This window comes from Mus caroli, unplaced genomic scaffold, assembly GCF_978045245.1.
Source record: "Mus caroli unplaced genomic scaffold, Mus_caroli_1 scaffold_20, whole genome shotgun sequence".
Classification (NCBI taxonomy): domain Eukaryota; kingdom Metazoa; phylum Chordata; class Mammalia; order Rodentia; family Muridae; genus Mus; species Mus caroli.
In genome coordinates, this window is record NW_028227275.1 from 10,518,422 (window position 1) to 10,541,984 (window position 23,563).

Sequence of the window (23,563 nt, forward strand, 5' to 3'; positions counted from 1 at the left end):
CACTACTTACACACTCAATTGGTTCTTTTTCTCTTTTATAGGTTACTCTATAACCATTTTATGATACCCACATTCTAATGGCTAGGATTCGTGGGAGGGAATGCATGTGTGTTTGTGTGTGTGTGTGTGTGTTTGCAAAATGGGAGAGGAGACATACAGAGAGTGAATGAACAAGAGAGTGAGAGAATGAGAAAGAGCAAGAAACAGAGGAAGAGAAAGAGAGAGGTTAAATGTAAGCACACTTGTGGGTTGTTCTGTGGTAGGATATACAGTCTTTTGTGTCATGCACAGGAGTGGGACCATTTGGCTCTTAAGTTAGTTGTTTCTTTTTTAGAGCCTTCCATACTGCTTTGAAGAATGACTGTAAACCTTTACACTCCAGTCTTCAATGAGTAAATGTTATTATTTCCTTACATTTGCTAAACATGTGCTGTCACTTGTTCTCTTGATGATGCAGACATTCTGACTGGCGTGAGATATAATCTTAAAGTTATTTTAATTTAAATTTCCTGATTGTAAAGTATACTGGACACATTTTTAAAATTATTTACATTGCTTCTCCTAAGAATTCTCTGCGCAGTGCATTTATTGGCTTGTAAGTGTGTGTGTGTGTTTTCAGATTTTCATATACACTGCTACAACCCCCCTGAGTCATCTCTGGAAGAACGTCTCCCTTTCCAAGGCTGTCCATTTACTCTGCCAATTGTTTCCTTTGCTGAGAGATGGCTCTAATTTCTTATAATGACATTTATCATTGTCTTGGACTATTTATTTGTTGAAGACTTGTTCTAAAAATTTCTTGCCTATGTCTGTGGGGCAAGAGACAAAGAAGAGTTTTTCTGTATTTTCCTCCTTAAATTGTAATATTTCACATTTTAAATAAGGTCTCCAGTCCACTGTGATTGATTTTTGTACAGTGTGGTAACTATGAATCTAATTTGTCCTTCTGAAAGTCGAACACCCACTTCGTCCATACCATTTTTGAATAGGTTGCCTTTTTTTCTCCCACTTACATGCTTTGGATGATCATGTCAGTCAAATATTAGCTGGCTATGGCTGTGTAAGCTTAAATCTTGGTCTTCTAAACTATTCTATTGTTTTATTTATGTGCCAGTAACATATTGTCATTGTCACTTTGGCTCTGCAGTATAATCTGAGGTCAGGCAGTTGATCCACTAAAGTTTTTTTCTGTTTAGGATATTTTGGATATCCATTCTCTGCTGTGTTTCCAGATGAATTTTTTTCAGTTTTAAAACATGCAAATTGAGGATGTTACCAGTTTCACTGGATTGTTTACTGGCTGAATTAGCACTTGCACAGTAGTAGAATCATACATAAAGCATAAAACGCATCACAAATGCAGAACGTGTTTGTTAAAAGGCGATTGTGCATTAATCTGTTCTTTCTTACAATCATCAGTTTCTCCCCTTCATTCAACAATATATTGGTTATTTGTTTCATTCTCCTTACACTGTGCTGTGCTCTGGAACTTGAAGGAAGTTGACATTCATAGTCCATTGTCAGTAATGACCTACAAATTAGATGGACACTTGGAGTATACTATGCATCTTAAAGTGCTGAAGACATTTGAAGGCATTAAAGCTAATTGATCTAGCTGGAGCTTGTCCAGAACAGGCATGGAAAATGCATTGTGAAGATTTTATTGACTATTAGTGGCAAAGCCCTTGATTTTATATGTCCTCTAAATGGCAACACCTCCTTTCTCTTAGTTGTCTGCCAGAAGTAGAAGCAAATTCAAGTTCCCTAAGATTTATCTCCAGTCGTTGCTTAGACATAAAATGTCACAGACTAATTTCTTTCAGTTGAGGTCATCTGGGAAAGACTAAAGGACTGTCAGTTAAGAAGCTTGGATGCATGGCTTAGTACGCCTAAATCCCAGGTTTTCTCATCTGGAAAGAGGATATTAATAGCTACGTGTTACATTGGCTGTAAAAACTTAAGCTGGTGACATTAATACTGTGTCTTGCGCAGGACCTGAATAAGAGGAAGTAATCTACCATGTTACTATTATCCACGAGAATTCAAAACTTTCAATCATTCATTTAACACTCTCATTTTTTCTGAGATCTGAATGGAAAATTTTGCTTTTTGTACAACACTTCTCAGTCACATGAAAGAAAAGACACCATATTCTCAAATCTGAACTAATGTTCAGAAGCATATATTTTCAGACATTTATAGATTCTACCAGCTTTATATACTAGTCTTACTAATCACTAAGGATTATGCTGGTTTATGTATTCTTAATTTATTTGATACATTAATTATTTTTAATGAATAGAAGAGGGTTGTTATTGAGAGTTTAAAATGCATTTTGTTCATCAGGCAACAAAGTAATTAGCAGTCCAATTACGTCTCTCCGTGGTAGACAGATGGAAAATTTTCCTTCTTTAAGATGTTGTTGAAGCTACACCCATTCAAACTGTCTATGGAGCATCTCTGCAATGTTTCCTGACATGGGCTGTCAGATTCCTTTAGTGAAAGCAAACACCAACTTATCTACATTTTGCTACCCTTTTTATTTAAGAAAAAATAGAAACCGTATTTAGCTGTTCTCCCTGTGATACATATTTTCTCACTACACTGCTGTGATGTTTTTCCTCTTGTAGCATCCATCATGTTTTTAATTCATAATTTTCCAGTGTTAGCCTCCATATATGTTCACCAAAATTTCGAGGTAGAGACCCTCAGGAAATGCAGGAGTATTTTAGCTTGGGAAGGAAATTCTGTGTTTATTAATTATCAGTATGAATTTTCACATTTTCCTGGAAAATAATAAAATAAATTAGGGGACAACCCCTGGTAGGTACACGGCCAGACTTCTGGGATTGCCTATATTACATGCTTTATTCCATTTTGACAAATTTAAGGTTAGTTAAGTCCTTCATTTATTCAATTTCCTGGAGTATTCCTGTCCATGTTACTAGTATAATGAGTTGGTTTTTTCAGGTCTCCAGTCTCATCAGCTTTATTTTTTTATTAGATTTGTTTTATTTACATTTCAAATGTTATCCCCTTTCCTGATTTCCCCTCTGAAAACCTGATATCCCATGCCCCCTCCATCTGCTCACCAACCCACCCACTCCTGCTCCCTGCCCCAGTATTCCCCTACACTGGGGCATCAAGCCTTCACAGGAACAGGGGACCTCTCCTCCCATGGATGACCTACAGGGCCATCCTCTGCTACATATGCAGCTGGAGCCATGGGTCCCTACATGTGTACTCTTTGGTTGGTGGTTTAGTCCATGGGAGTTCTAGGGGTACTGGTTGGTTCATATTTTTGTTCCTTTTAAGGGGATGCAAACCCCTTCAGCTCCTTCAGACATTTCTCTAACTCCTCCATTGGAGACCCTGTGCTCAGTACAATGGTTGGCTGAGAGCATCCACATCTGTATTTGTCAGGCACTGGCAGAGCCTCTCAGGAGACAGCTCTATCAGGCTCCTGTCATCAAGCACTTGTTGGTATCCACAATAGTGTCTGGACTTGGTAACTGTATATGGGATGGATCCTCAGGTTGGGCAGTCAGTCTCTGGTTGGCCTTTACTCAGTCTCTGCTCCACATTTCATCACTGTATCTCCTCCCATGGGTATTTTCTTCAAGTAAAGTATTTGTGCTACTTCTCAGTGAGTGAACATTCTAACTGCTGAGTAAAACAACTGTGTTTCCAGTTCCTAAAAGATTAATCTTCTAATGATGAAAATTAAAGCAAGTAAGCAAGAAGACCACTACAGAAACAGGAACATGGAGGGATACTGTGTCCATGGGGGCTGCCATTTTGTAATAGATCCCACAGATAAAAGTCTAAACCATTACAAATTGATGGAAAACATATGCTTTGTATGAAGTTTTTGGGATTATACTCTAGGCAGTCCATAGAACAATACAAATCTCCTCCAGATGCAAAGAATTTAGAACCTTAAAAGATCAGGGCAGGGGTGTCCAGAGCAGCTTGAGCAGGAATATATCAGGAGAGAATAGCAGAACTGAACAACACAGGCCAGGTTAGGGGACCCATGAGTCCTGAGAGCATCAAGGCTTCCATTCCATCCACAGTAGGAAGTGTGTACTGATAAGTATCAGAACAATTTGCTATGAGCACTTCTTATATATTTACAAGGAGACATTTGAATGAAAAGATATAGACCTGGAATTGAATGATGGAACTTTAGTCCTCAATACTTGTAAACATTTTAAATGTTCTAAAAATTCTTATTGTAGAGCTTTTAAAAGTGCAGTCAAGAAAAATAAATATTTAATGTAAAATTCTTACATTGTGTTATATTATGTTGATATTAGATGGCAGGCTTGGACTCAGAACTTTAAACACTAGGTCTCTGTTATTTCTACTCAAGGACCTAAAACTTTGGTTAGTGCCCCTCCTCAGAGACTCCCAAGTATATCTGGGACAGCTAAATGTGAGCCCCTGTTTCTGTTTTTACATCTCCTATCCTACTCTGCCTCTATCTTGTCTACTTTACTATAATGAAAACACTAGGTTTATTGTTAAAGCTCCAGGGTCTCCCGTCTGAAATCTTGAAGGTCATGAATGTATCCTGCACCATTATGGAAACAGTCCTTTTCCAGCTTCATGTTGTGTTTTGATGACTGGCTCATGGCTACCACCATGATAGACCCCATTAAAATCTTCCCTGTCTCTTCCTTCCCTATCTCCTTTAATCACAATTCTATTAAGGACCAAAGCAACCCCAGACTCTGAATATGACCATGCATCTTTTGTTTCTGCGTTTTCATTCTCTCTTCTTCTTCTTCTTCTTCTTCTTCTTCTTCTTCTTCTTCTTCTTCTTCTTCTTCTTCTTCTTCTTCTTCTTCTTCTTCTTCTTCTTCTTATTCTCTCTCTCTCTCTCTCTCAATAAAAAGAAAGCTTAAGGAGACAAAAATCTTTATATATCTGCAACTGCATGCAAATCAACCCAAATCACGACAGTCTTCCAAATTCCCCAAATTTCTCTAATAATTGACCTGATGCTGACATTGGTGTTGGCTGAAATTGTTGACAATTCCTAAAGCCCCTCCTGCTGGAATTTTAGCAAGTAAATTTGCTTTTCAGGAGGCTGTTATCACTTAATCAATGCCATTACTGCCCAGAGAATGGTGAAAGAAAGGGTTTACTGAATGAAATACTTCTTATAAGTCATTGGCCTCAGCTATGGTGCCCCTTGTTTACAGAGGAAGTGATCAATCAACAGAAGACAAGGCCTTTCCATTACCTTGAGCCCTGGGCTTTGAGCCAACTCATTCTGCTGAACTTAAGAGATGAATACAAGGACACCAGGGGTGGATTCTTTCTTCCATGGGTTTTCAAGGAACCCTCATGGCTTTTACCCATGCATCAGAGGCTCTAAAATTCTAAGAAGCAAAGTTTTGGGATGCATGAGATGACAGGATGGTTGTATATCCAAGGAATAGTCGAAGGAAAGAAGAAGTCTCTTACTATTTGAGAGAGAACAAGTGAGCACATGCTTAGAGTCACAGTCCAGTGAGACACTATAGAGAAGCAGCAGATAGCCATGAATCCTCACCCATTCCTTTCCTTTGCAAAGCAAAGAACAGTGGAGAGAATGGGGAGGGAGGAAAAGGAAAGCAAATTGTTGCTTCTAACCAAGGTACCCAAAACTCTGAGGATGCTCATATCCAGAATGGTACTGTGTCTACAGTTGCATAGTGGTTGGTCTACTTTATACCATATCTATTGTCATTTTAAAAATATTTTTCAATTACCTGGGATCTCTAAGCAATAGCTATTTGCTTATCCTGCCACTTACAGAAACAGAAAACCAGTAACTACTGCAGCTTAGCAGACATTCCCAATCATCCTCTGGCTGATACTTCTGAAATGTTCAAATGGCCCACAGGCCTACCAGTGAGCTCCTTATGATCCCAAGAGAAGGGAGTCTTTGGCCAAGAGGAACAATTGCAGGTATTGCACATCCACGTATCACAGAATCATTGCTGTAGGGCCCTCACAGGTTACAGTGGGGAGGTCCCAGCGTTTTTTCTTGGCTGAGTTTAGGTTCTTGTAAAATGCTCCACATTCCAACATGACATGATTTCATAGATAACATTGAAATGAAATTGCTGCAATTTTTCTCATCTGTGTTCCAATCGTGTTGATTAAAACGAATTACTAACAGTAACTTTAGCATTGACCAATTTTATCAGGAAGACTGTATAAAAGTGTGGACCCCAGCAAAACTATCCTTGATATAATCTCTAAAATCTTAAATAATATGAGCTATAACCAGGCCTCTAAGTCTTCTCTGCCTACTTGAAACAACAATATTTCCTCTTATCCCACCCACCATCAATCCACAGGACCAGGCTGCATACCTGTTCTTCTGTCTAAAACCCTCTTTTGCTGCTCCTCTTGAGGCTTGTCAATCCTGACCTTCTCATCTCTGCTAAAGCATCAGTCCCAGAGACAGACATCTTCTATCACTCCTAAGCTAGCTCTATCACTAGCAAAGGGCCTGAAACCATGGAAACCACATATAAGGATTATCAGATTTTTTTGATGTGTGTGTGTGTGTGTGTGTGTGTGTGTGTGTGTGTGTGTGTGTGTGTGTGTATGCACACACTTAGAGGACAGAGGAGAAATTGTAGGAGTTAGTTCTCTCCTTCCCAATGAAGTTTAGGAATTGAATTCAGGCCATTAGGCTTGAGACCAGACATTTGCACAGCAATTTTAATATTTTCCAAGGACTAAATGAAAACCAAGAAAGGGTAAGAACATGATAGAATGAAAAGGTTTCATAATGGCTTGAAGAAGTGGCAGTTTGATTGTTCCAGCCAGCACAGGAGCTTTTGGTGTATAAAATGGAAAAGTAGCAGTACATGGGGTTTAACAGAAAGTCGGACAAATTATATAACAATTTGAAATTTAGTTCTGTATATCTAATATATAAAAAGATGAGAAAACATAGAAGATATTTTGGCATGTTTGACTTTGTTCATGTTTTGTTTTGCTTGATATTAATTGATAAGTTAAAATGGTAAATATAGCAGATAAAATCGTCCTATACCATACAAGAAGCTTTCGTGGTAACAAACAGTACAATATCCAAGCACATTATCAAAATTAAGAAGCTGCTAATGATGGGATACTACTAAGTAAACTATTGACTCAATTATATCAGTTTTACATACACAATGCATATACATAAATATATATAAAATATGTATAAAGTGTATTAAGTACATTGAAGCCATATCACAAATAGGCACATAATCAAAAACCCTGTGCTAGCATGAAGAAACATGGTCTGTGGCTGATACATGCGAATGGATATTGGATTGTAGTAGTGGCTGAGAGCAGCCTCAGGAAAGGGTTGTGGAGACCCTTGTTTGCACCAAACAGTGGAGTCCCTAGGGAATTGAGGTAGGATAAGAAGAGGGGTTTCTGCAGGCAACAGTAGCAGGACAAGAGTTAAATACGAAGAGGTCTAAATGGAGAAAAGGAAGAACAGTGAAAATCACCTAAATGTGTCTCAGTCTAATGTACACTACTGACTGGAGTAATCTGGTAGAAAATATGTTGCTGGTTGATTTAAACAAAGGGATGGAAGTAGAATGAAGAAGCCTAAGAGAGTCAATTCGAAAGAGCTCATCTCTGGGTAGAGTGGGGATGTTGGAACCACTCTCAGAGGATTGCTTTCTGTGAGCCAAGAAACAGTGAATGTGAGTTGAAATAGGAAACACTAAAGCATCAGGGCCCAGGGAGGCATGGCTGGAGTGGACAGGATTCCCCAGTGTTGTGAGGGATCAAGGTACTGATGGTGACGGTGCAAGGATTCCCTTTCTGTGTTGTGTTGAGATCTCAGTGACTGAATGGAAAGACACATGTAACTCTGTAATCAAGAGCACAAATGAATATCAAAAATTGGCTAAAGGAATAACCATTGAGGTACAAAGTATTTACTGAAAAAAAACAAACAAACAAACAAAAAAAAAAAACAAGAAAGAGGACATGATCTGGTAAGAACTCCCTGTCAGCTGTGGAGTGTCCCATGTGCCTTTTCAAATGGTTCTATGTGTAGCTAAGGAGATAGAAAGCTCTTCTAAAGTTTCTGAAGTAGTGTTCATGTACTGATTGATTGCTTCCTAAGAAGAGGAGAAGGCATCTGTATTATGGACCTTCAGAATGTCACAGCCAATAGAATGTGTATAAACAGATGGGAATTTATTTTAAGGATTTGGCATATGAGATTGGGTAAGCTGGCAAGTCAATATCTGCAGCAGAGGAAAGATATGGTCTATGTCTGAAGGTCATTAGCTGTTGGAAGTCCTCTTTCCTAGTCACAGGCATCTACGATGATAATCTGCTCTAGTAAAAGACCAGTAAGCACACATCTTCTAGCAAATGTACTATTTGAGTTCAAAGACATATAGAGATAATGTTGAACAAAGTGTCCAGGGACCAGGAATTAGGCAAATGCTCTCCGCATGTCCATGAATGCACGCACACACATGCGCACTCACATACACACACCCTAGGGCCATGCATCATAATTCTAGCCCCATATTAACCAGGTCTTGGATCTGTAAGTGCTTAAGGTGTGTGCTTTTGATGCATCACTACCTGACTTCTGGACTGCATTCTATGGTCATAACTTACTGGCCTTCCATATCATACTGGCTGATTTTGTGTCAACTTCATATAAGCTAGAGTTATCAGAATGGAAGGAGTATAAGCTGAGGGAATTCCTCCATTAGATCCACTTGTAAGGCATTTTCTCAGTGATCAGTGGGGGAGGGTCCAGCCAATTGTGTAGCCATCCTTGTGGTGGTGATCCTGAGCAATAAGACAGTGGGCTTAACAATGCAAACCAAGCAAGCCAGTAAGCAGCACACATCCATGGCTTCTGTCTTCACTCCTGCTTCAAGAACTCTGCTCTGTTTAAATTCCTGTTTTGACTTCTTTCAATAAATAACAGCAATATGGAAGTATAAAGCCAAATTAACCTTTTTTCTCCCAAACTTGCAATTGGTTATGTTTTTATTGCAGCAATAGAAACCCTAAGACCCTTATAGTTTTTGTTCCTGTTTCATGCAACCTGTCACTATAATCTGCTATTTCTCATCATCTTCTCCCTCCCCCCTCCTCCTTCCTCCCCCCTCCTCTCCTCCTCCTCTTCCTATTTCTCCTTTCCTCTTTTTCTTTCTCCTCGTCCTCTTCCTCTCCCTCCTCTTCCTCCTCCTCTTTCTCCTCCTCCTCCTTCTCCTTCTTCTTTGAATCCCCCCTCCTTTCTCTTCTCATATGCTGTTTATTACTCTTAGATTGTTCAGGTCACTAGTGCACAATAGTCCCCTTGTAAACACTAGGAGTTGCCTAACTTTTCTTTCCTCATTGTACAGGTCACTAGTGCACAATAGTCCCCTTGTAAACACTAGGAGTTGCCTAACTTTTCTTTCCTCATTGTACTGCATAGGAAACATTCAAATCTGGCTAAACCTCTTTTGTACATGTGGATGTCTGCTAATTCTCTCTCTAAGTCTGACCCGCTCTAACAATTTTACGTGTCTCTTCAGCATAGTCACTTGAAATGAGAGTATAGCACACTAAAAAACACCAAACTTAAGCAATCATTCACCTTCATAAGGACTTGTCCCCTATCTTCTTCGTGTTCACAGTCAATACTTGCCACCTAATCGTTCAATATAAATTTTGTAGTTATTGACTTACCTTTTTTCTTCAAATACTACGATAGTCATCAAATGTAATATCTGATTTATTCAGCTACATTGAAATTACTCTTCAGTGCACTCAGTACTACCAGTCTGTGCATTCCACAGCCATGTCTATTTTGGTGCAGATTAAAGCCTCTTAAGTAATTGTCCAGGCTTCACATTGTCATGAAGTATTATTCAGTTTTCACTTTGAAGCTGCAATATTTTATTATTGCTACGATAAAACACCCTGAACAAAGCAACTTATAAAAGACAGCATTTAGTTTGGCTTATCGGTTCAGAGGGTTAGGATCCATGATCATGGCACAATGGCATGGCCTCATGAATAATTGAGAGTTCATATCTCAAAGCACAAGCAAGAAACAGAGAACACACTGGGAACTGCGGGAGGCTCTTGCAATCTCAAAGGCCACTTCTAATCCTCCTCAACATTTCCACTAACCAGGGGCCAAGTATTTTCAACCTTATAAGATTATGGTGCCATTCTCATTAAATGTACAACATTGCCATATTTAAAGCTCTCCCATACACTCACTCAAAAGAATAGTTTCTTTATTGACTATAGTTTAGTAGTTTAATGGCTCCTTACAATGGTAGACATGGTCTTATTAGAGATCCAAGCAATTTCAAGCCTGGGCATTTATCATGGAGAAGTGAGATATATATCTACATAAAATCTTATATGCCAATGTCTATAGAATCTGTGTTTGTAATAGTCCAAATCTAGAAGCTTTCTTATTATTAACATAACTCTTAACAGTTGTTTGGACATATATACTATACTATATATAGTATATATTTATAGTATATATAAATAGTATATATATAGTATATAATTATATTATATACTATAATACAATCATATAATGGAAAACCATCTTGAAGTAAGGTTTACCAACTAATATATTCAACAATTTAGATGAGTCCCAGAGGCTACTAGAGTTTCTCAAACTGTTTTTGATTTCATGCTTCTGAGTCTTTCATCCACCATTCTAACACCCTCTATGGCCTTACCTGTCAGTAACTGATAAATTAGTTTCCTTCACTATAGGTGAAAAGCTTCAACCATATAAAGTTTGCTGTAGACATGAGAACCATCACTCCAGACTCCTCCCATAACCAAAGGAAAATGCAAAGTCAGTTATTCTTCATTTTCAAGACATTTTTTTCATTTATTTATTGGGTACATGCCATACTATCTCCAGAAAGCCTATCATATGAACAGTAAATATTTTCATACTATTTTACTGGTTGTGTGGCATTTAAACCAAAATTTTACAAACCAATCAAATTTTAGCTGAGGTATAGCATGCATCTCTATGACAAGGCTATAACCAAAAGGCATTGTGTTGACCGAAAACTTGGCTGTAAATATTAAAAATTATATGAATTTTCTATTGATAGTAAAAAACAACATAATTACAGTGAATAAAAACATATCAGTAGTTGTTGCCATACAAAGGGTAATGGAACGGAGCTTTTTCCATAGACCAGGAGGAGCCCTCTCTAACAGGAAGCACAGCCACCACACTTCACTAGGAACCAGAGATGACAAGAACAAAGACTTGAACACCCAACAAAGATAGGACCATATATCCACCTCAAGAAACACTTCATGTAAATAGAGAAATTCTGGATTTAAATAATGTTATAAATCACGTGGACCTAGCAAATAATTATAGAGCATTTTACCCAAACACAAAAGAATATACTATCTTAAAAACTCTTTGAATGTTCTCCAAAATCACTACATATTTATACATAATGCAAAGGGATTTGAATAACACTCTACATCTACCCAACTATAATATATTAAAGCTGAACATTAAAATCAGAAACAAGCAATGGTATCCACTCTCTTCATATCAATCCATATATTATTTGAATTCTCAGCCACATCAAAAAGAAAACTAGTAAAGATGAAGGACATACAGATAGGAAAAAAAGACATAAAGGTATCTTTATTTGCATATGATATAATTTGTACATAAAAGGACCTAAAAACTCTACCATGAAAATCCTACAGATAGTAAGCACTTTCATCAAAATACTATGATACAAAATCAACACACAAAATCTGTGCCCTTCTCATATACACACAAATAGCAAACAACTGAGAAGGAAAGCAGGAAATGGGTTCCTTTCAAGATAGCAATAAATATTATGTTTTGGAATAAGTCTAACCAAACAAATAAGAAATTTGTATAAGGAAAACTTTAAAAATTGAGGAAAGAAATTGAAAAAAAAAACCAGAACCAGGGAAGATCTTCCATGATCATAATCAGTATAATCAATACTGTGTAACTGGCCATATTAGCAAAAGCAATTTATAGATTCAATGCAATCACCATCAGAATTTGAACTTAATTATTCACAGAAATTTAAAATCTCCAACTTCATGTTGAAATGCACACACAAAGAAACTCAAGATAGCTAAAACAATTTGAAGTAAGAAAGAATTGTTGTAGCTATCAACATCCCAGATTTCAAGTTGTATTTTGATACAGTAATCAAAAAACATTGTATTAGAATAAAAACAGATCCATTTATCAATGGAATATAATTGAAGACCCAGACATAAATGCATAAACATAGGGAAACCAATTTTTTTTATTTAAAAAAAATCCAAACTACACTCTGGAGAAAATACAAAATCTTCAAAAAATGGTGCATCTAAAACTGTGTGGCTGCATATATATATATACACATTTGTATGTATGCATATATGTCATGTTTTATATATTTATATATATATATCATATAAAAGAATGTCAAATATATACATGTATGTATGTATATTTGCATATGTATCACATATATCATTTGAAAGAATGTCAAATATATACATATATGTATATGAATATATCATATTATATATATCATGTAAAAGAATGCCAAATATTATGTGATTATATATATATATAATCACTCTGTACAAAACTCAACTTCAAATGGGTCTAAGAGATTAACATAAGAACAGATGTCAAAAGCCTGATGAAAGAGAAAATGGGGAATAAACTTGAACTCATCAGCATAGGAAAAGACTTTCTGAATATAACACAAAAAGAAAAGACATTGAGACCAAAATTTACTATATAAGACCACAGGAAACTGAAAAGATTCTGTGCTACAAAGGAAAGCATCATTTCTGAAAAGTGGTACTGCACAGAATGGGATAAAACTTTACCAAGTTCCAATCAGGTCAAGGGTTAGGATCGAGAATATATACATTCTCTCTCTCTCTCTCTCTCTCTCTCTCTCTCTCTCTCTCTCTCTCTCTCTCTCTCTCTCTCTCTCTCTCTCTGCTGAAACAAAGTAATGAACCTGAAGGTCAAAAAAAAAAAAAAAAACAAATGAATAGCACAATTTTGAAAATGGGGTACTGAGCTAAGTAGAGTGTTCACAGAAGTTGAAACAAGAAGAGCTGGGAAACCAAGGAATGATCAATAGCTTTAGCCATCAGTGAAATGTAAATTTATTGACATTTCATTTTATCAGAGTCTGAAAGGCCAAGATCAATAAAACAACCAGGACCCATCCTGTTGAGGATAAGGAAAAATGGAAGCACTTGTTTGTGCTGTTGGAAGTACAGACGCATATAGCAACTATCAAAATCAGATAGTTCCTTAGTAAAACTGAGAATCAATCGACCTCGAGATCTAGCTATATATCTCTTAGGCATGTACGCTGAGTACTCCACTTCCTGTTTCAGAGATGCTTGTCCATCTGTGTTTATTGCTACTCTATTCTTAATAACCAGAAACTGGAAACAGCCTAGATATCCATCAATTGATGAATGGGTAACAAAAGTTTGATATATTTATGCAATGGAATATTAAGAAAAGAAAATGAAATCATGAAATTTGTGGGTAATCACCTGGAGTCATGTAACCCAGACCCAAAAGAGAAGGACTGTACGTAGATGCTACCTGATAAACTTTCTTCTTTTTGCAAATTCATAGTTTTTCATTTACTTTACAATACAATTTGTACCTTCCCCTCCCTTGCCTCCTCTCAGTCCCTTTCCTCCCCTCCTCTCCACTCCTCCCACATCCTCTGCCTTCCTTTTTTTCTCTCAGAAAAGGGGAAGCCTCCCATGGATATCAACCCGGCCCCCTTGTCATATCAAGTTGCAGTAGAGCATCTTCTTCAGAGCCTAGACAGGCAGCCCTATTAGGAGAAAGGGAACTAAAAGCAGGCAACAGAGTCAGATACAGCCCTTGCTTCTGCTGTTAGGAGTCCCACAATAGGACGGAGCTTAACCATTACATACCTGCCAAGGGCCTAGGTCCATCCCTTCCATGCTGTGTTTGGTAATAGTATCTGTGCCCTCTCTGGGCCTGGGTACTTTGATTTGTTCGGTTTTCTTATGGTAACCTTCATCTCCATTGCTCTTTCGATCCTCCTTCCACTCTTCCATAGGATTCCTTAAGCCCATCCTAACATTTGTCTGTGGTTCTTTGCCTATGTTCCTCTGGGACCATAAAGCCCAGGATACAGAGGAAGGGTAGAGGGAGTTTCATCCTCAGATACCTCAAATATGAGGACATCAGGAGTTGGCTACCTCCCCCCTCCTAACCTGGTACCATATAGCCAGCTCCCCACCAACAGTCCTACCAGGAATTTACTACCCTCACACTTATCAGGCTTCACTCATTGCTCTTATCAATTTTTTTCTCTCCTTACCCTACACCCCTAAATATGTAGATGAAGTATCTTAACACCCTTTACCTGGCCAAAAGAACACGGACACAAAATCTTGCCTTAAAGTCCCAGACCACCACCCAGTGGCATAAGTACACATGCCATAAGCAAGGTCTCCAAAGCTTTTCCTGGATGTGTTTTTTGCCTGTGTGCATTTTGCCTGGCCTCCCTGAGGAAGAAGAGGACAAGGTGGGCAGCATGCTTCTGTCCGCTGCTGGGCATAGCCACTTAGATGACATTTACATTAGATGCCTGTCTGCAAGTATAGTCGAATATTACTAATAGTGTCAGAGGTGGGCTTTCTTTCATGAAATGGGTCTCGTGGGCCAGTCATTGGTTGGCCATTCCCTCAATTTCTGCTCCATCTTTACCCCTGCACATCTTACAGGCAGGAAAATATTATGGGTCTAAGAATTTGTGGCTGGGTTTGTGTCCCAGTCCCAACTTAGGAATTCTTTTCTGGTATAGGACATGGTTGTTTCAGAGTCCATATTCCCCATTGCTAGGAGTCTTAGCTAGGGTCACCTTCATAGTTTCCTGGGAGTTTCCAGTGTTCTAGATTTCTAGTTCATTCCAGAGATCAGTTCCCTCTCTTCCTCTCTCTTCTGCTCCTAAACCTCTCTCCATCCATACCACACCCCCTCATGTCTGTTCTATTTCCCCTTCTCATTGAGATTTAAGAACATCCCCCTTGGGTCCTCCATGCTACATAGCTTCCTTGAGTCTGTGATTATCCTGTACTTTATGGCAAATATCCACTTATAAGTGAATACACACCATGTTTGTATGTTTAGGTCACCTCACTCCAAGATAAGACCCATGTCTAGGATTAGTTCGTCTTCACAAAGTGAACCCAATATTATGTTTTGTGGATTTATATTATTATTTTGTTTAGTTTTGGCAATTTTTTTTGTCTTGTGGTATTTTGCTTTTTTGTCTTGATTATCTTTTTGTAGTTATTTTATGTTTCTTTATTTCTTAGTTATTGTTTTGAGAGAGAAAACATAAAGTTGGTTGGGTAGGGAGATATGGAGGATCTGGCAGAGTTGGAGGCGTACATAATAAAAGTATATTTTATTTAAATTTTATATAAATACTAATAATAAAATTAAAATAACCAAATATATATTTTTCTATAGCCATATCATTGTTTTGTGTTTTTACATATTTATTTTTAGTGTTCTGAAACATTTTCATATAGAAGTACCTTAAATTTTTATGTTATGGGAACAACATAACCTGGTTTATAAACTATAAATAACTATCTTCCATATATATATTTAGAAGATCATCTGGCTTCATGTTAAATCCTTTGATCCCACTGCTATTTTAAGTACATTTATTTATTTGTGTGTACATGTCTATAGACATAAATGCATGCAACCGTACAGATGTACAGATTAAATCTCAATGGCCAACTTGGTCCTCTCCTCCAGTCATGAGGATCCAGGAGATCAAACTGAGATATCAGACTTAGCAGATACCTAGTGTGCTGTCTTTCTGGTCCTGGATATGATAATCTAATCTTGGAAATATTGAAAACATGTCTACATTTTCTCTTTGAACAGTCTTGTTCTTCAGAAGCACACTATTAAATAGATTCAGATGATTTGAAGAGGGTTGAACCCCATAGACTCATGTTTTGAATGCTTAGCCCTTAGGGGGTGGCACTATTAAGTATGTGTGGGCTTGTTTGAGGAATTATGTCACTGTATATCAAGATGTAGAACTCCCGGCTCCTCCAGCGTCATATCATATTATAATAATATTCTTATATGTGCTTAATGTATTACTTCCTCTCAAACAATGTTCAAGTTTCTTCACCACTTTGGAGGCCCCTTTATTCATTTATTTTTCTAGGAAATTAATTTGTTTCTGAAATGATGGAAATGGTTTTAATTTAACATTTGACAGTTCCATATATTTATATAATAAATTTTAGTGATATTTTAAAACTAATTCCTCTCTAGACCCCCTCTCTCTCCAGTGAATCTTCTCAATAAGTCCCCCTACTTTCCTGGCTTCGTTCTGCGAATTTCATTAGAGTTTCCTGCCAGAGTGTGGGTAGGAGGTTATTTACTGGCACATGGTAACTTTCAGTGGCTACATCATAGAAGAAAGGAATACTCACTCCACTGGAAAACATAAACCACAAATAGATTCTAAGAAAGGGATAAAACACCAATGGACATTCCTAATCCAAGATGAGATCTATAAACACCAACCCTTTTCCAAACGACCATCGGTGCAGTAAATTCATAAGAGCAAACGCTGTGTCATGGATACATTGTCTTTATGCTGCCATCTCCCTGTCCTTGGCTCTTAAATTCTTTATGTGTACCCATCCAAGATGTTACCTGAATCTTGGATGGAGTGATGTTGCTGTCTTATTGAGGACTGAGCACTCCAACATCACCATCACTTATTCTTGACTTGTCCAATTAGGATTCTCAGCGTTAATGGCTACCCACTGATGTGGTGTGCTTTGCTCATAGTCACACACTGCCCTTGACTCTCAGACTCTCATCTTCACAAAGATTGTGGGTTTTTTTATCCATATATAGGTACACACACATATATATGTGTGTGTGTGTGTGTGTGTGTGTGTGTGTGAGAGAGAGAGAGAGAGAGAGAGAGAGAGAGAGAGAGAGAGAGATGAGGTGTTATTTACTGTGGGAGGAATCACTTATTGCAAGCCAAAAACATATATAGGGCATTCTAGAATCAGTTCTGTCTTCATAACTACTTAGCATCAATACCCATTATGTGTAGAAGTCACAGACCATGAGGACCTAGAATAAGACTTAATGAGACCTATCCTTGCTGAAGAAATAACAGTGGCCTCACATAGTATCAAGTGCTTTTGTGTAGTTTTTACATGGTACACAAACCCAAGTAGCATAATGGGAATTGTGAGATAAATGGAAATGAGAGATAAATGGATTATTTTAGGAGTCAGTTTATTTTATTACTATTTTTTTAGTGGTCTCAAAATCACATGTTCTAATTTATTACTTAACAAGTTACAACCACAACAGACCAATTATTACACAACAGTGCTGCGAATGCACTCATGGCAGTCTCATTTTACTTTGATCCTATATTATTACAAGAATACTAAATATTGATGAGTGACAATTGAAGACTCTGGATTATTTCAGAAAGTTACAAGATGCTATTTTCTTTTACAAAAAAAAACACTTAAAAACCTTAAAACTGACATATTTATAACAAATGTTAAATTAGGAAGAAAATCCAATGGCAAGCTAGATTTTTTCAGAGTTTACAATTTTATATTTTCTTTTTTTTTCTTTTTTAAAAATTAGATATTTACTTTAATTACATTTCAAATGGTGTCCCCTGTCCTGGTTTCTCCTTTTAAAATCCCCTATGTCCTACCTCCTCCCCATGCTCACCAATCCACCCACTCCTGCTTCCTGACCCTGGCATTCCCCTACACTGGGGCATAGAGCTTTCACAGGGCCAAGGGCCTCTCCTCCCACTGATGACCAACTAGGCCATCCTCTGTTACATATACAGCTGGAGTCATGAGTCCCACCATGTGTACTCTTTGGTTGGTGGTTTAGTCCCTTGGAGCTCTGGGGATGCTGGTTAGTTCATATTGTTGTTCCTCATATGGAACTGCAACCCCTTCAGCTTCCTGGGTGCATTCTCTAGTTCCTTCATTGGAGACCCTGTGCTCAGTCCAATGATAGACTGTGTGAATCCATCTCTGTATTTGTCAGGCACTGGTGGAGCCTCTCAAGAGACAGCTATATCAGGCTTCTATCAGCAAGGATTTGTTGGCATCCACAAAAGTGTCTGGGTTTGGTGTGTATGTGGGATGGATCCGTGGGTGGGGCAGTCTCTGGATGGTGATTCCTTCAGTATCTGCTCCACACTTTGTCTCTGTAACTCCTTCCATGGGTATTTTGTTCTCCCTTCTAAGAAGGATCGAAGTATCCACACTTTGGGCTGCTTTCTTCTTGAGTTTCATGTGGTTTGTGAATTGTATCTTGGATATTGCAAGCTTCTGGGCTAATAATCACTTATCAGTGACTACATATCATGCGTGTTCTTTTATGATTGGGTTACCTCACTCAGGATGATATTCTTCAGATCCATCCATTTGCCTAAGAATTTCATAAATTCATTGATTTTTATAGCTGAGCAGTACTCCATTGTGTAACTGTACAACATTTTCTGTATCCATTCCTGTTGAGGGACATCTGGGTTCTTTCCAACTTCTGGCTATAATAAATAAGGCTGCGATGAACATAGTGGAGTATGTGTCCTTATTACATGTTGTAGCATCTTCTGGGTATATGATCAGGAGTGGTATTAGTGGGTCCTCAGATAGTACTATGTCCAATTTTCTGAGGAACCGCCAAACTGATTTGCAGAGTGGTTGTACCAGTTTGCAAACCCACCAGCAATGGAGTATTCCTCTTTCTCCACATCCACACCAGCATCTGCTGTCATCTGAGCTTTTGATCTTAGCCATTTTGAGTGGTGTGAGGTGGAATCTCAGGGTTGTTTTGATTTGCATTTCCCTGATAACTATGGATGTTGAACATTTCTTTAGGTTTTTCTCAGCAATTCGATATTCCTCAGTTGACAATTGTTTGTTTAGCTCTGTACCTCATTTTTAATAGGGTTATTTCATTCTCTGGAGTATAACTTCTTGAGTTCTTTGTATATATTTTATTTTAGCCCTCTATAGGATGTAGGATTAGTAAAGATCTTTTCCCAATCTGTTGGTTGCTGTTTTGTCCTATTGACAGTGTCCTTTGCCTTACAGAAGCTTTGCAAGATAAATGTTATTTTAAATTGAACTTGGAAAGGACACTTTCAGAGAGCAATGTCAAACACCCGTAATATACATATGTGAAGATGTTTATCAGGACTGAGTTACAGTCCTGCTTTTAAGTTATTTTAATATTGTCCTGGAGTCTTTATTAGTTAGTCTTATCTTTCTCAAAATATGCTGAGTTGGAACATTTCCCACTCTTACTCAACAGTGTAATGGTAACAGAGAGAACAACTGGAAAGTAAAGCCCTGCTGATTCACATGTCTTTGCATGCTTACCAGTGGGTCCAGATGTTGAAATGCAAGTATCTCTGTTCACAAAACATTTTAATCATGCAAAATATTTGGCACATAAGTTTGAAATGTGTAAATAAAAATTACAGTGTCACACTTGACTAACCTTTAGTTTAAACAGAAGCCTGAACTGTTATTTAAGTACTGGCAGCTGCCTCTAAGTTTATGCGATTGACAAGCATCTGTATAGACACAGAGGATAATGGGGCACAGACTAAAGGACATTCTTACCTTCAAGGAGACTATTAGTGATTTTTTTTTGAGGATTTATTTTTAGACGTGGTACATTGTTCTGAATTATGAGTCATCATACCATCTGCAAGGAGTTGAATGACTCTGCTTTATGCATATTTTCAGCATTTATTGGATTGCATATATTCAAAGGTACAAAATGGAGGTTTTACTACATATTGATATTGTGAAAAATATGACTGCAATTAACAAACAAAGATATTTACCACATTTTGCAGCTATTCTTTTACTGGTGATAAGAATGTCTTACTAATTATTTTAAGTGGCCTTTTTTTATAAAATACTTGTGATGTTGTATTACTGTTCTCCTCGTGTAATATTTTTCTGTGTCTGTACTTAACATATTCACTGTAGTACCTTTTTCCATATTTTTCCTTCTCTGAGTAAATACTGTTCTGCCCTGTATTTATTTGACTTCTGAAAGAGTCACACATATGGATGACAGCATAGAGTGTGTTTTCTTCCAAATCATACTATTTTACTTGGATATCCTCAGGTTTTGGCCATGCTCCTTCTATAGGTGATCTATGTTCCATTGACAACATCTATATGCCATAATATTTATAGTCTACTCATCCATTAATAAAAATTTAGACTGTCTCCACCTCTAAGCAACAGAAGATAATGCTAAAAGAGAAACTAGCCATGCAACTGGCCATACAAAATGCTGATTTCATTTCCATTAACTCTTTCCTCACTAAAGAGTTTTCTCGATTACATGTTTAACTTGTTAAGGAGTCATTGTACTATTTTCTGTAAGTGCTGCTTAAAATTTCACTTTTCTACACAAACCAGCCAGTGTTTTGTTTTATTGATTGATTGATTGATTGATTATAATAGCCAACTTAATGGGTATAAAGTAATATCCCATTGTAGATTTAATTCTCTTTTCTTTGACATTATGGACATTGCACAATTTTTACATACATTTTGTACATTTTCATGGCTTATTTTGAAATTCTTTATTTAAATCCTTGTCCAATATTTAATGAGATTAATCCTTGATTAGTTTACTCAAATCCCATGACTTCTTGCAGCTTGTGGGTGTTAACTCCATCTTAAAAGTATGTCTCATAATTTTTTCTCCCAAATAAATTTCTGCCCTTTTCAATTGTATATTCACTTTTTCTCCTCATACAAAGCTAACTTTTACATTTTGTTTAATATGTTAAGATAATTTCAGAGACCCATAGGCTGGAAATTTGCACCTATATTTTCTTTCTGTAATTTTATAGTTTAAGATATTATATTTATGACTTTCATAAATGGAATAACATTAGAAATAACATCACCAAGAACATGGGAATATCCCTAAGTCTGTGAACACTGAGCAATACAACGTTTAAAAATTCCCTAGGTTAAACAAGAAACAAGACAAGAATTTCTTAAAATCTAAGGATAAAATATTAAAGATAACATATAAAAACTATGAAATGTAGGAGAAGAATCAATGTTAAGAGTTTATAGGAGTAAACACTGACATTCAAAAAGAAGAAAGTTCATGAATAAACACCTTTACTTTACACCTCTGTTAACCAGAAAAAATGCTTTATTCTAAAACACGAAGACTCCAACTTGGCATAAGGTAGGAAATAAAGATCAGAACAGAAATAAATAAAACAGATAACAGGAAGCCTGTAGGAAATATTATGAAGGTTCGGTTATGTGAAAATCTTCACAAACTTTACAAAACGTATCAAAAGTAACAGTAAAAAGGGATAATAAATTTAAAAGCAGATATAAAAAAGAAGTTTCAGTGGATGCTTTGTTCATAAAATGGCTTGTAAGGCACAGTTATATGTTTTTATATGTCAGCAGATTGGCTAACTCAGCCAATTGATGCAACCGTAGAATCCAACACCTTCACAGAACTAAGAATGTGAAACCTGCACAGAAAATGATTAAATCTTTGCTCCAAGAAACTCCCAACCAAACAAAGCAAGGACTACATGCCTTCACAGAGGCCAGCTACCAAAGATCCAAAACTCAGCATTGATCTTCATGAATTCTTCCAAGCAGCGTGAATACAGGGAGCAAACCTTGCTCACTTTCTGTTACCAGCATAACACTAACATCAGGGCATTGTGCTCAGAAATAGAATCAGCTCTCCCACAGTACCAACGCATACGTATAACTGGACATCTTTGCTCTAGAACACTCCTCATGTGGAGAACAAAAGATGATGATGATGATGGCAATGATGTCAGAGAAACTGCTCTAATACTGCTGGACACATGGATTCGTAGACTCAAACTCATATGTGGTAGGCATATATGAGTGAGATAAGTAACTACACCTGTTAGATGTGTTTCTCCCTTGTGGTAAACCACTATGACATCATTGGCTGAATGCTAACCAGCTTTGCCACTTGTAGAAGAACCAGAAACATAAAATATGTTAATTAACATAATTGTTAGGATAAAACAATATATTTTTCAAGCTATTGAAAGAACTATGTCTAATCTACACAATAATCCATAAATGATCACAAATATTTATTCTCCTTGAATTCCACTTTTTCGGGACATTTAAGAAACAACATTCACAGTTCATTCTCTAATGGATCTGGCAAACTTGTGAAAAAATAAAAAAGTAAAGCACTGATAAGTTTCTAGAGCATTTAAAAGAGATTTGCAGACACATAGAAAAATGATATCTGTGAAAGGAGGATCGGTGTATGGATGATTTACTTTTTAACATCTTTGAGAAGCAAGAACCTCTGCCTGGTATGTAATTAAGAAAAAGAATTTGGATGGTTACACAGGACAGTGAGACAGTGGAATAGAAAAGGTCATTTGCTTCTAATGCATTTATGTTAAAAAGCAGCCACAATACTTAGTGCAGTCCACACTGTAAAAGAGTCCAAGCCAGCTGTTATTAATTATAACATCTTACTGGCAATCATTTCTTTACTGTATAGCTTCACTTAAAATGGATAGCTTTTCACATTTTTCCTGTATTTAAGGGGTATTCCACTAGAAAGAGCCCATATCTGACATAATTCAAGTGGTCAAAAACCTGAGAGTATATAGATTATGAGCCTTAGGGATAATCCTACTACTACGATTTTGCTAAGGGAACACAGGAACAAAAGGATTCCTATTAACATACTGTAATACACGTAGATAGGCACCTCACAAACTCTTAGCAGGAAAGGTTCTTCTCAAAGCAGATGCTGACCACAGCAACCCACAAGTGGACAATGGACAGGTAGCGGGAGACTTGCAGCACCGGGACCCCAAACGGGATATCACACCTTTCCATTCAAGGTTCAGGGAACTATATGGAAGAATGAAAATATCATGAAAGCTAAGATTCAGGATAACTTCAAGAAACAACATAAAATAAATTGCAGGGGTGTTTCTGTATGCTTCTTGGTTTGTTATTTTATCTCTTGATGGATGTTTGTATGTTTATTGTTTGTCTTGAGATTAAAGAAAGGGGTAAAACATTAAACTAGAAGGTAGGGAGGTGAGGAGAATGTGGGAAGCATTGGGAAAGATTAAAGAAATTAATCAAAATATAAAGTATGAAAATTTTGCATAAAATATGTTTTTTTGAATGTATGGTCACCATATTAGCTGCAAAAAAATAGAGATAGTTTTCCATCTTTGAATTTCTCAGAATAGCTGGTGGTTTTAAACAGTTTTGTTAGTTCTTTCCTAGGAAACAAATTCTTTGAAGTGCATGAAAAGTCACCATAGTTGGTAATAACTTCTAGGAGAGACAGGACCAGTAATTTGGATGCTTCATTCTGCTTTACTGCCCACTTAAA